The sequence below is a fragment of the Cebus imitator genome, unplaced genomic scaffold (genome assembly GCF_001604975.1).
Source record: "Cebus imitator isolate Cc_AM_T3 unplaced genomic scaffold, Cebus_imitator-1.0 Scaffold18, whole genome shotgun sequence".
NCBI classification, from domain to species: Eukaryota; Metazoa; Chordata; class Mammalia; order Primates; family Cebidae; genus Cebus; species Cebus imitator.
Genome location: NW_016107333.1, coordinates 9,453,664 through 9,463,930, shown reverse-complemented (window position 1 = coordinate 9,463,930; position 10,267 = coordinate 9,453,664). Strand labels below are relative to the sequence as shown.

Here is a 10,267-nt window from a genome sequence, read left to right as displayed (position 1 = left end):
AAAAAGACACATACAAAGCAATAGGATTAAGAATGGCATTAGATGTCTTAAATCTGGATACTAGAAACAATAATGCAATGCTTTAAAAATTCTGAGAGAAAATAATTTTCAGCCTAGATTTCTTTCTTTTTTCTTGTTTTTTTGAGATGGAGTTTTGCTCTTGTTGCCCAGGCTGAAGTGCAATGGCGTGATCTCAGCTCACCGCAACCTCCGCCTCCCAGGCTCAAGTGATTCTCCTGCCTCAGCCTCCTGAGTAGCTGGCATTACAGGCATGTGCCACCACACCTGGCTAATTTTGTATTTTTAGTAGAGACAGGGTTTCTCCATGTTGGTCAGGCTGGTCTCAAACTCCCGAACTCAGGTGATCTGCCGGCCTCAGCCTCCCAAAGTGCTGGGATTACAGGGATGAGCCACCATGCCCAGCGTTCAGCCTACATTTCTATACCTTACTAAACTATTAATCAAGTGTGAAAACAGTATAAAGACATATTTACACATACAAGGACTAAATATATTTGCTTCTTTGCAAACTTTCTCAGGAATCTACAGAAAGATGTGCTGCACAGGGATGACAGAGTAAATCCACAATTCAGAAGTTTGAGACACAAGGTCCAGGGCACAGGGAATCCCAATCAGGAGTAGGATGTAGAAAAGTTCAGTATGACAGCTGTGCAGTAGGCCTGAAGAGTACTGCTGCAGATCAGAGCTGAAGACTTCAGGAGAAAAACGTAAGTGAGAATTCGTGAACTTTTTTTTTTTAAGTTGTTGTTGTTGATTTTGTGAGATGGAGTTTTGCTCTTGTTACCCAGGCTGGAGTGCAATGGGGTAATCTCGGCTCACTGCAACCTCCACCTCCTGAGTTCAAGAAATTCTCCTGCCTCAGCCTCCCAAGTAGTGGGGATTACAGGCACCCACCACCACGCCTGGCTAATTTTTGTATTTTTGGTAGAGACATGGTTTCTCCATGTTGGCCAGGTTGGTCTTGAACTCCTGACCTCAGGTGATCTGCTGGCCTCTGCTTCCCAAAGTGCCGGGATTACAGGCATGATCCACCACACCCAGCCAAATTATTTGTTATATTACACATCTGGAAAAATCACTTTGCTGGTTGTTTGTCTAATTTATTAACCACATAGGAAAAAATTAATAGCTGCAAAGAAAGCTAATGAAAATGGGGAGGAGGGAAATGAGGCAGTTAGCCTTGGGAAACACCAAAAGAGGCTGGGTGCAGTCTCTTTTGGTATTTCCTTTATTATTTTATTTAAAAATAAAAATACACTTCTTCACTTTAGAGAAATTGTAAATCAAATTATGCAGGAGTTTTAATGGGCCAGGCCTGAGAATGGCACACATCACATTTAATTGGCCAGAACTTGGTCTGAACTGTAAGGAAGGCTGGGAAATATGGTCTAGCTGTGTGTGTCCAGGAGCAAGAAGAAATAAGTTTTCGAGAGGAAATAGCAATATCTGACACAACAGGCAAAAAGTAGGGGTGAGCAGGTGAGGAAGAGCATCTCAGGTATTCATTCATTCAAGGAGCAACACATATTTATTGACCACCTACTGTTGACTCTGCTTGGTTCCAGGTATGGGGATACAAGCGTGAATAAATAAAAGGCTGCTCTTATGGAGTTTCTGTTTAGTGGGGAACAGCAGGTGTAAGCTGGAACTTTCCATGGGAGTTGGAACCTGCCCTTCTAGGCCAGTGTGGCTGGAACAGAATTTTAACATTTTTTGCAGGAAGTAATAAGGACTTTAGATTTGATTCTAAGAGCAATGGGACTCCATTTAATCGAATATTAACCAGGGAGTGGCATGATCTGTTTTATTTATTTATTTAATTTTTATTTTTGAGATGGAGTTTCACTCTTGTTGCCCTGGCTGGAGTCCAGTGGTGCCATCTCTGCTCACTGCAACTTCCGCCTCCCGGATTCAAGTGATTCTCCTGCCTCAGCCTCCTGAGTAGCTGGGATTACAAGTGCACACCCCCACGCCCGACTGAATTTTATATTTTTAGTAGAGACGGGGTTTCACCATGTTGGCCAGGCTGGTCTCGAACTCCTGACCTCAGGTGAATCACCTGCCTCGGCCTCCCAAAGTGCTGGGATTACAGGCGTGAGCCACTGCACCTGGCTTATGATCTGCTGTAAATAATTACTCTGGCCACCTTATGGAAAATGGCTTGTCCAGCCACAGCTGGACAAAAGAATGGAAGAGAGACCAGATATTTCAGGCAGGCTAGAGATGAGCGTGGCCTGGCCTTGCCTGGTGCGGTCGTGACTGACTGGATTGGGTAAGGGACAGGAAAGAAACAACAAGGATGCCTACAGGTGTTTGGATTGAGTCACTGGGGGCACTCTAAATGGGAACTATCTCTGTAGCAGTTTGAGACACCAGTCAGATAAGGGATGTGAACGCTTTTAGGAAAGGTTGAACGGCGGCTGAAATCGCGTGTGTTCCATTTTACAGATGAGAAACTGAGGCAGGTCACGTTGTGCGACACTCTCCCCGCTTAGGTGGGTGAGGAGGCCGAGGTGTGTTGAGCCCCCGCTAAGCGCCAGCACCGAGCAGAGCCCCGCCCGGCCCCTCGCACCCGGCTTTCCCTGTCCGCTGCTCGTGTCCCAATAAAGTTATTGAAATTGACACTGGTTGCTAAGGAAGTGGGTCGCTGAGCCAGGTTGCTAAGGAAGTGAGCGGCCACTGTCTCTCCCCATCCGGGGCAGCGGGGAATGGCTGAGCCAGGGGTTCGCCGCCCCCGCCGCCGCCGCCGCCGCCGCCGCCGCCGCCGCCGCCCGCTTTTGGCCCGGGCCGCAGGTGAGTCGGAGGTGCCGGGCGTCCGCCGAGCAGTGCCTATCCGTGTGGCTGCCTGGGATTTTCCCGGCGGGCCCGCGCCGCCGCCTGGCTTTGCTGTCCTGCGAGCCCGAGCATCCTCTGCCCTGCCTCCCGGGCATCCTCTGGTCGTCCGGACGGCCTCCCCCCTTCTCCCCCGGGCGGGATCGCGGCCCGACCCCCAGACAGGACCACCCTGAGCCGCAGCCCACCTGGGGACCTTGGGACTGTGATCAGGGAACCAGTTTGGGAGGAGGGCGGGGAAGCGAAAGCCTGGGGTCCGAACCTCGTTGCTGTCCCGGGCTTGCTGTGTGACCTTGGGCAAGTCTTTTCTCCTCTCTGGCCTTAGTTGACCTGTTTGTCCAGTGGGGTCCTAACCTTGCTTCTCAGAGTGGTTAAGGTGATGAGACGTGTATGTGAAAGTGCCCTAAATGGGGAGATGGAGCACTCTCAGGGAACCCTAGCATGGGAGACCAAGCAGCCAGTTTGAAGACTGAGTGAGTTACTAGAGATGTGGTATTTTCACTTAGTAAGTGTGTGACCCTGGACAAGTTAATTTCTCTGAGTCTTCTTTGTCTTATCTGTGAAATGGGATTATAGACTACTGTGGACATCCAATGAGACTGAGTATGTCAAGTAGCTTGGCAAAATAGTAAGTGCTCAACCAGCTATCATGAGGTGTCTAAGGGTAGGAGGGCAAGACTCACAGGAGGAAATGACTTTGGGACAGGTTAGGTGTAGGTGTGTAGGATGCCAGCTCATATGGGTAGTCCGACTGCAATGCCAACTTCCAATCCCAGTTTTACTTCTCCATTCTGCTCAGAGCAAGGGAAGTAGTGGACTTCTACAAGTAGCCCTGGGAAACTCTTTGAGGTCAAGCCCTTGGAAATAGTTGGGGTCATGATCTCATTTTCTTTATTTTCTTTTGAGACGGAATCTCACTCTGTTGCCAGGATGGAGTGCAGTGGAGAGATTTCGGCTCACCGCAACAGCCGCTGACTCCTGGTTTCAAGCGATTCTCCTGCTTCAGCCTCCCACACCCAGCTAATTTTTGTATTTTTAGTATAGATGGGGTTTCACCATATTGGCCAGGATGGTCTTGATCTCTTGACCTCATGATCTGCTTGGCTCAGCCTCCCAAAGTGCTGGAATTACAGGCGTGAGCCACCGGGCCTGGCCCATGTTCTCATTTTCTACTTGGGCTTCATTGACTCTTCCAGAAGAAAAGAGACATCTTTATGTCCTTTGGGAAGTGCTTAAAGCAGTAATAACTATTTTATAAGCATATGATTAAGAAGCACTTTACCAGGTATATTATTTCATTTACTCTTTATGTAGACTTTGCCGGGTAGCTGGTGATGTCATCCTCATTTTGCCAAAGAGGAAACAGGTTCAGAAAAGTAAAGGAAAGGACCTGCCTAAGAATTTTTTTTTTTCTTTTGAGACTGAGTCTCAGTCTGTTGCCCAGGTGGAGTGTAGTGGCTCAATCCCAGCTCACTGCAACCTCCGCCTCTTAGGTTCAAGCAATTCTCCTGCCCCAGCCTCCAGTGTAGCTGGGACTACAGATGTTCACTACCTCGATCACTAATTTTTGTAGTTTTAGTAGACAGGCTTTTGCCATGTTGGCCAAGCTGGTCTCAAACTCCTGGCCTCAAGTGATACACCCGCCGCCGCCTCCTAAAGTGCTGGGATTACAGGCTTGTGCCACTACATCGGGCCATTGCCTAAGAATCTTGCATCTACTAAGTGATTAAAGTGGACATGTTTCTAGGTAAATGCTGTATTTTATCCTCCATTCACTGTTGTGTTTGATTTTGCAACAGTTGCTATTATAAGGCCATGATTATTCTTTTGTTACTTTTAACTGGCTAGAAGCTTTTCTTCAAAAGGCAAGGAAAGAAATCTCATGTAACGCTTCATTTAAATAGATACTGTACAAAGTAAGGACCTCAGAAAAGGGCTGGAATCTTTTTTTTTTTTTTTTTTTTTTTTTTTTAGTTGGGTTTTTTTTTTTTTTTTTTTTTTTTTTTTTTTTTTTGAGATGGAGTTTTGCTCTTGTTTTCCAGGCTGGAGTGCAATGGAGTGATCTCAGCTCACCGTAATCTCTGCCTCTCGGCTTCAAGCTATTCTCCTGCCTCAGCCTCCCGAGTAGCTGGGATTACAGGCACGCCACTTCTGGCTAATTTTATATTTTTAGTAGAGACAAGGTTTCTCCATGTTGGTCAGGCTGACCTCGAATTCCCAATCTCAGGTGATCTGCCTGCCTTGGCCTTCCAAAGTGCTGGGTTTACAAGCGTGAGCCACTGTGCCCGGACTGAGAGCTGGAATCTTTAAAAGTGGGCTTCTCTGTTAGATTATACTGAAGGCCCTTTCAGTGGTGTTAGGCAGTTGTGGTTAAAAGCCTGCAATCAGACTACTTGGACTAAAATCTTGGCTCTACCACTTNCTTTAAAATGAGGGGACTAGGCTAGATTATACTGAAGGCCCTTTCAGTGGTGTTAGGCAGTTGTGGTTAAAAGCCTGCAATCAGACTACTTGGACTAAAATCTTGGCTCTACCACTTCCAAGCTGTATGCTACTGAGCAAAGAGGTGCTACTTTACCTCTGAAATGATGCTCAGTGCCTCTGAAATGATGAGAGGACTCTTTGGTAAGGAGCCCTGTGAGGAAGAATTATTCATAGTTAATTGTGAACACCTTGGTGGTGTAGTTTCCTCATCTGTAAAATGGGGATAGTAGGCTGGGTGTGGTGGCTCACGCCTGTAATCCCAGCACTTTGGGAGACCGAGGAGAGCAGATCATGAGGTCAAGAGATCGAGCCTATCCTGGCCAACACGGTGAAACCCTGTCTCTACTAAAAAATAAAAAAAATTAGCCGGGCATGGTAGTGGGCACCTGTAGTCCCAGCTACTCAGGAGGCTGAGGCAGGAGAATCGCTTGAGCCTGGGAGGCAGCAGTTATAGAGAGCTGAGATTGCATCACTGCACTCCAGCTTGGTGACAGAGCGAGACTCCATCTAAAAAAAAAAGAGCATAATAATAGTACATATTATGTATAGCTGTTCTGAGGATTTATTTGAACCCAATATATGTAAAGTGGCCAGCATATTTGGTAAACATTAGCTATTGTTATTTGGACTAATGTGGTGCTTGTACTGTATTTTCCATTTATGCTTGGCAAATGAATAAATTAAAGCATATGATAATACCAGGTCTGTCAACCATAACATCATTGCAAGCAGGAAACGGTAGCCATCATGGCATTATATAAATGTTGATATTTTTATACGGTTGCCCCAGGAACCTGTAACCCTTTGCCACAGTGGGTTGCAAAGAAAGGTGAAAGCTGTTGGTAGGATGTCAGGTTTGGTAGCCCAACACCCAATTCAGTAAATATTTGCTAAATCCCCTTGTGCTAGGCACATGAAGGATGTGGAGATCAGTCCCACATTGATCTCCTTCAAGGAACTCAGAGCTCGCTTTGCAACTTACTGCATTTGACATGATTTGACTTCTTTAAATGAATTCATATCTTATCTTATGTTTGCCTGGCTGCAGAGTAAAGCCACTGATTCTAATCTCTTTTGTTGTGTCCCGAGACTTCTGTTAGGTGCCTGGATTAGAAACCTCAGATTGCTTCCTAAGCCTTTTCATCCATTAATTTACAAGTCCCTGAGAAAGAGTCTCCTCTTATGTAACAGAGAGTAACAATACTTGACAATAACAATATGGTGCCTAATGGTTTACAAAAATGCTTACGCTTGCTTACACATTCTTTTACTCATTTAATCTTCTCTGTGTCCCTTCAAGGAAGATGAGGTGCAAATTAGGATCTCAATTTTATAGTTGAGAAATCTGAAGAGAAGCCAAGAAGCCATGATGCGAGTGAGTTCAGTCTTCGGGCTTCAAGTGCACTTGCCACCATCCTCCCCAGATTTTATTTATCCGGCATCTCCTGAGCACCTAGGATGTGTCAGTTCTGTTTTAGCCTGGAGATATCATGGTAGAAAGGTACATGAGTCCCTTGCTCTCATGCAGCTTATAGTCTACTGGCAGCAAACAGAAAAACACACCAATAAATGAACAAGGGAATTTGGATAAGGAATAAGTGCTGGGGTGAAATCCTGTCTCTACTAAAAATACAAAACTTAGCTGGGCCTGGTGGCATCTGCCTGTAGTCCCAGCTACTCAGGAGGCTAAGGCATGAAAATCGCTTGAACCCAGGAAGCGGAGGCTGCACTGAGCCGAGATCATGCCATTGCACTCCAGCCTGGGTGACAGAGTAAGACTCAGTCTCAAAAAAAAAAAAGAAAAAAAAAACGGCCTTGCTAGGGTAGTGATATTTTTGCTGAGATTTGCTCCCAGGGAGGGGCCGGCCATTTGAAGATGTGTTAGAAAGAAGAACAAGGGTAAAGGCTGTGAGGTGAGAACAAGCTTGGTAAGTTCTAGAAACTTCAAGAAGGCTTAGAATGGCTGGGACAGGTGAGTCAAAGGCAGAGACAGGAGGTGATGGATGTAGGGGATGGGAGCAGTGGGGAGCATCTCAGATCATACAGGGCCTTGTCTGCTAGAGTAAGGAATTGGGATTTTGTCTTAAAAGCTGTGGGAATCGTTGGAGGTTCTGGAAAAGGGGAGTGACATGATCTATTTTTGTTTTTTAAAATATTCACTCTCACCTCTGTGGCCAATGAATTTTAGAGGGCATAGGAGTGGCAGCCAGGAGGCTAGTTAGGAGGTTAGGCAAGAGAAGATAGTGGCCTTCTAGGTTGGTGGTAAGGGAGGTGGTAAAAGAGGACGGATTGGGGATGTGTTTTGGAGGTAGAACCAGCAGGATGGTGAGGTGAGGGTGAGATAATGAGAGGAATTAAGGATGACTCCTGGGTTTTTGGCCTGAGCAATTAAGTAGGTGTTAGAGATGCCATCTGCCTCTGAAATGATGAGAGGACTCTTTGGTAAGGGGCCCTATGAGGAAGAATTATTCATAGTTTATTTTGAGCCCCTTAGAGGAGAGGCACAAGGTATAAGCATCATACGTAGTCTGTGGGGAGGAAATTGCAGATTATGCTGACGGAAGCTAGCCAGGTGTAACTGATTGAAACTTGAAATTCCCACTGTGAACCAAAAGAAAAGAAAAGAGCCCTGCTTTTCTATAGTATGGCTCTTTGCCAGCCTGTGGAGCGGCAGGTGTGGGCTTTGCCAGGGCAGTACCCATCTGTCTTTCTGTCTTGTGCTTTTGGCATTGCAGTGCTGACTCGGGATCTTGGCTGAGGGAATCTGGCCAGCTCTGGAAGAAGGAGTGGAATCACTAGTGGAGTTCACTTGGTGCCCCAAATGGCCACTCTCTCCCTGCCAAAGTGGTTCTTTCCTGGCCACCAAATGATGGTTCTGGAGTTTCAGAGCTTTTAACTTGAGAATCCCTGGAAAACCTGTTGTACTCTACCAGAATTCCTAGAGGATTCTTGAATGGAGTATCTCTTCTGAGCAAGGGAATTCCAGCCTCATTGTTATATATTCCAGTAATTGTACTTGTAAATCTGGGCATTACAGTGTTGTACATTCAACACTGTGAATAGTAAGACTAATAGTCTTTCTACTGCTACTTGTTTATTTAATTAAATTTAATTAATTAATTTAATTACTTATTTTGGAGACAGGGTCTCCCTCTGTCATCCAGGTTGGTATGCAGTGATGTGATCATGGCTCCCCACAGCCTTGAACTCCCAGGCTCAGATCCTTCTATCTCAGTCTCCTAAGTGGCTGGAAACAAGACATGTACCCTCATGCCTGGCTGATTAAAAAACAAATTTTAGGCCGGGCGCGGTGGCTCAAGCCTGTAATCCCAGCACTGTGGGAGGCCGAGGCGGGTGGATCACGAGGTCAAGAGATCGAGACCATCCTGGTCAACATGGTGAAACCCCGTCTCTACTAAAAATACAAAAAATTAGCTGGGCATGGTGGTGTGTGCCTGTAATCCCAGCTACTCAGGAGGCTGAGGCAGGAGAATTGCCTGAACCCAGGAGGCGGAGGTTGCGGTGAGCCGAGATTGCGCCATTGCACTCCAGCCTGGGTAACAAGAGCGAAACTCCGTCCCAAAAAAAAAAAAAAAAAAAAAAAAAACAAATTTTGGGGTCTAGGCATGATGGCTCACATCTGTAATCCCAGCACTTTGGGAGGCTGAGGCAGGCAGATTAGGAGGTCAGGAGTTTGAAACCAGCCTGACTAACATGGTGAAACCCCGTCTCTACTAAAAATACAAAAATTAGCCAGATGTGGTGGTGCATGCCTGTAATCATAGCTATTCAGGAGGCTGAGGCAAAAGAATCGCTTGAACCCAGGAGGCAGAGGTTGCAATGAGCTGAGATTGTGCCACTGCATTCCAGCCTGGGCAACAGGGCAAGACTCGATCTCAAAAACAAAAATTTTTTTTTTTTTTGTAGATAGCTAGGTGTGGTAACTCATGCCTGTAATCTCAGCACTTTGGGAGGCTGAGACACATGGATCACCTGAGATCAGGAGTTCCAGACCAGCCTGGCCAGCATATTGAAACCCCATCTCTACTAAAAATACAAAAATTAGCTAGGTATGGTGGTGCACACTTGTAGTCCCAGGTACTCAGGAGGCTGAGGTAGGAGAATCACTTGAATCCAGGAGGCAGAGGTTAGAGTGAGCTGAAATTGCTCCACTGCCCTCCAGCCTGGTAACAGAGTGAGATTCTGTCGCAAAAAATAATAATAATAAATAAATAAAAATTATTATTATTATTGTAGAGATGGGGTCTTGCTATGTTACAGACTAGTCTCAAACTCCTGGCTTCAAGCAGTCTTCCTGCCTTGGCCTCCCAGAGTGCTGGGATTACAGGCATGAGCCACGGCACCTGGCTACCACTGCTATTTGTATAACTTTGCAGTTTAGAATGCTCTTTCCTGTGCATTCTCATTTACTAATTGTCAGTCAGTTGAGACCATGTGGAGTACTTATTATCCCCAGTTTACAGATGAAGACATTGCGGTGTGGAGAGGTCTCTTGCTTTTGTCAGTAATATTAAGCATCTTCTAGGTGCAGAGTCAGGGAGATCCTTGCTGCTCAAAGTGTGTTCTCTGTGACAGAGGACATGTGCCCATGTCCCCAGGACCTTGTCAGAAATGCAGAATCTAGGCTGGGTGCGGTGGCTTACGCTTGTAATCCCAGCAGTTTGGGAGGCCAAGGCAGGAGGATCACTGAAGGCCAGGAGTTCGAGACCAACTTGGGCAAAATAGTGAGACCTCATCTGTATTTTTTTTTGTTGTTGTTGTTGCCCAGGCTGGAGTGCAATGGCACGATCTCGGCTCACTGTTACCTCTACCTTCTGGGTTCAATGATACTCCTGCCTCAGCCTCCCAAGTATCTGGCATTACAGGTGTGTGCCACCATGCCCGGCTAGTTTTTTTTTTTTTTTTTTTT

General features: G+C 46.2%; 1 protein-coding gene across 1 annotated transcript in view; it reads left to right on the top strand.

Moving 5' to 3' along the window:
* Positions 1 to 2,692: 2,692 nt before the first annotated feature.
* KIF3B (kinesin family member 3B) overlaps positions 2,693 to 10,267 on the top strand; it is a 50,439-nt gene continuing 42,864 nt past the window's right edge. Inside the window, exon 1 of the mRNA XM_017514582.2 lies at positions 2,693 to 2,814. The gene's annotated coding sequence lies outside the window, so the exon portion shown is untranslated. The remainder of the gene's footprint in view (positions 2,815 to 10,267) is intronic.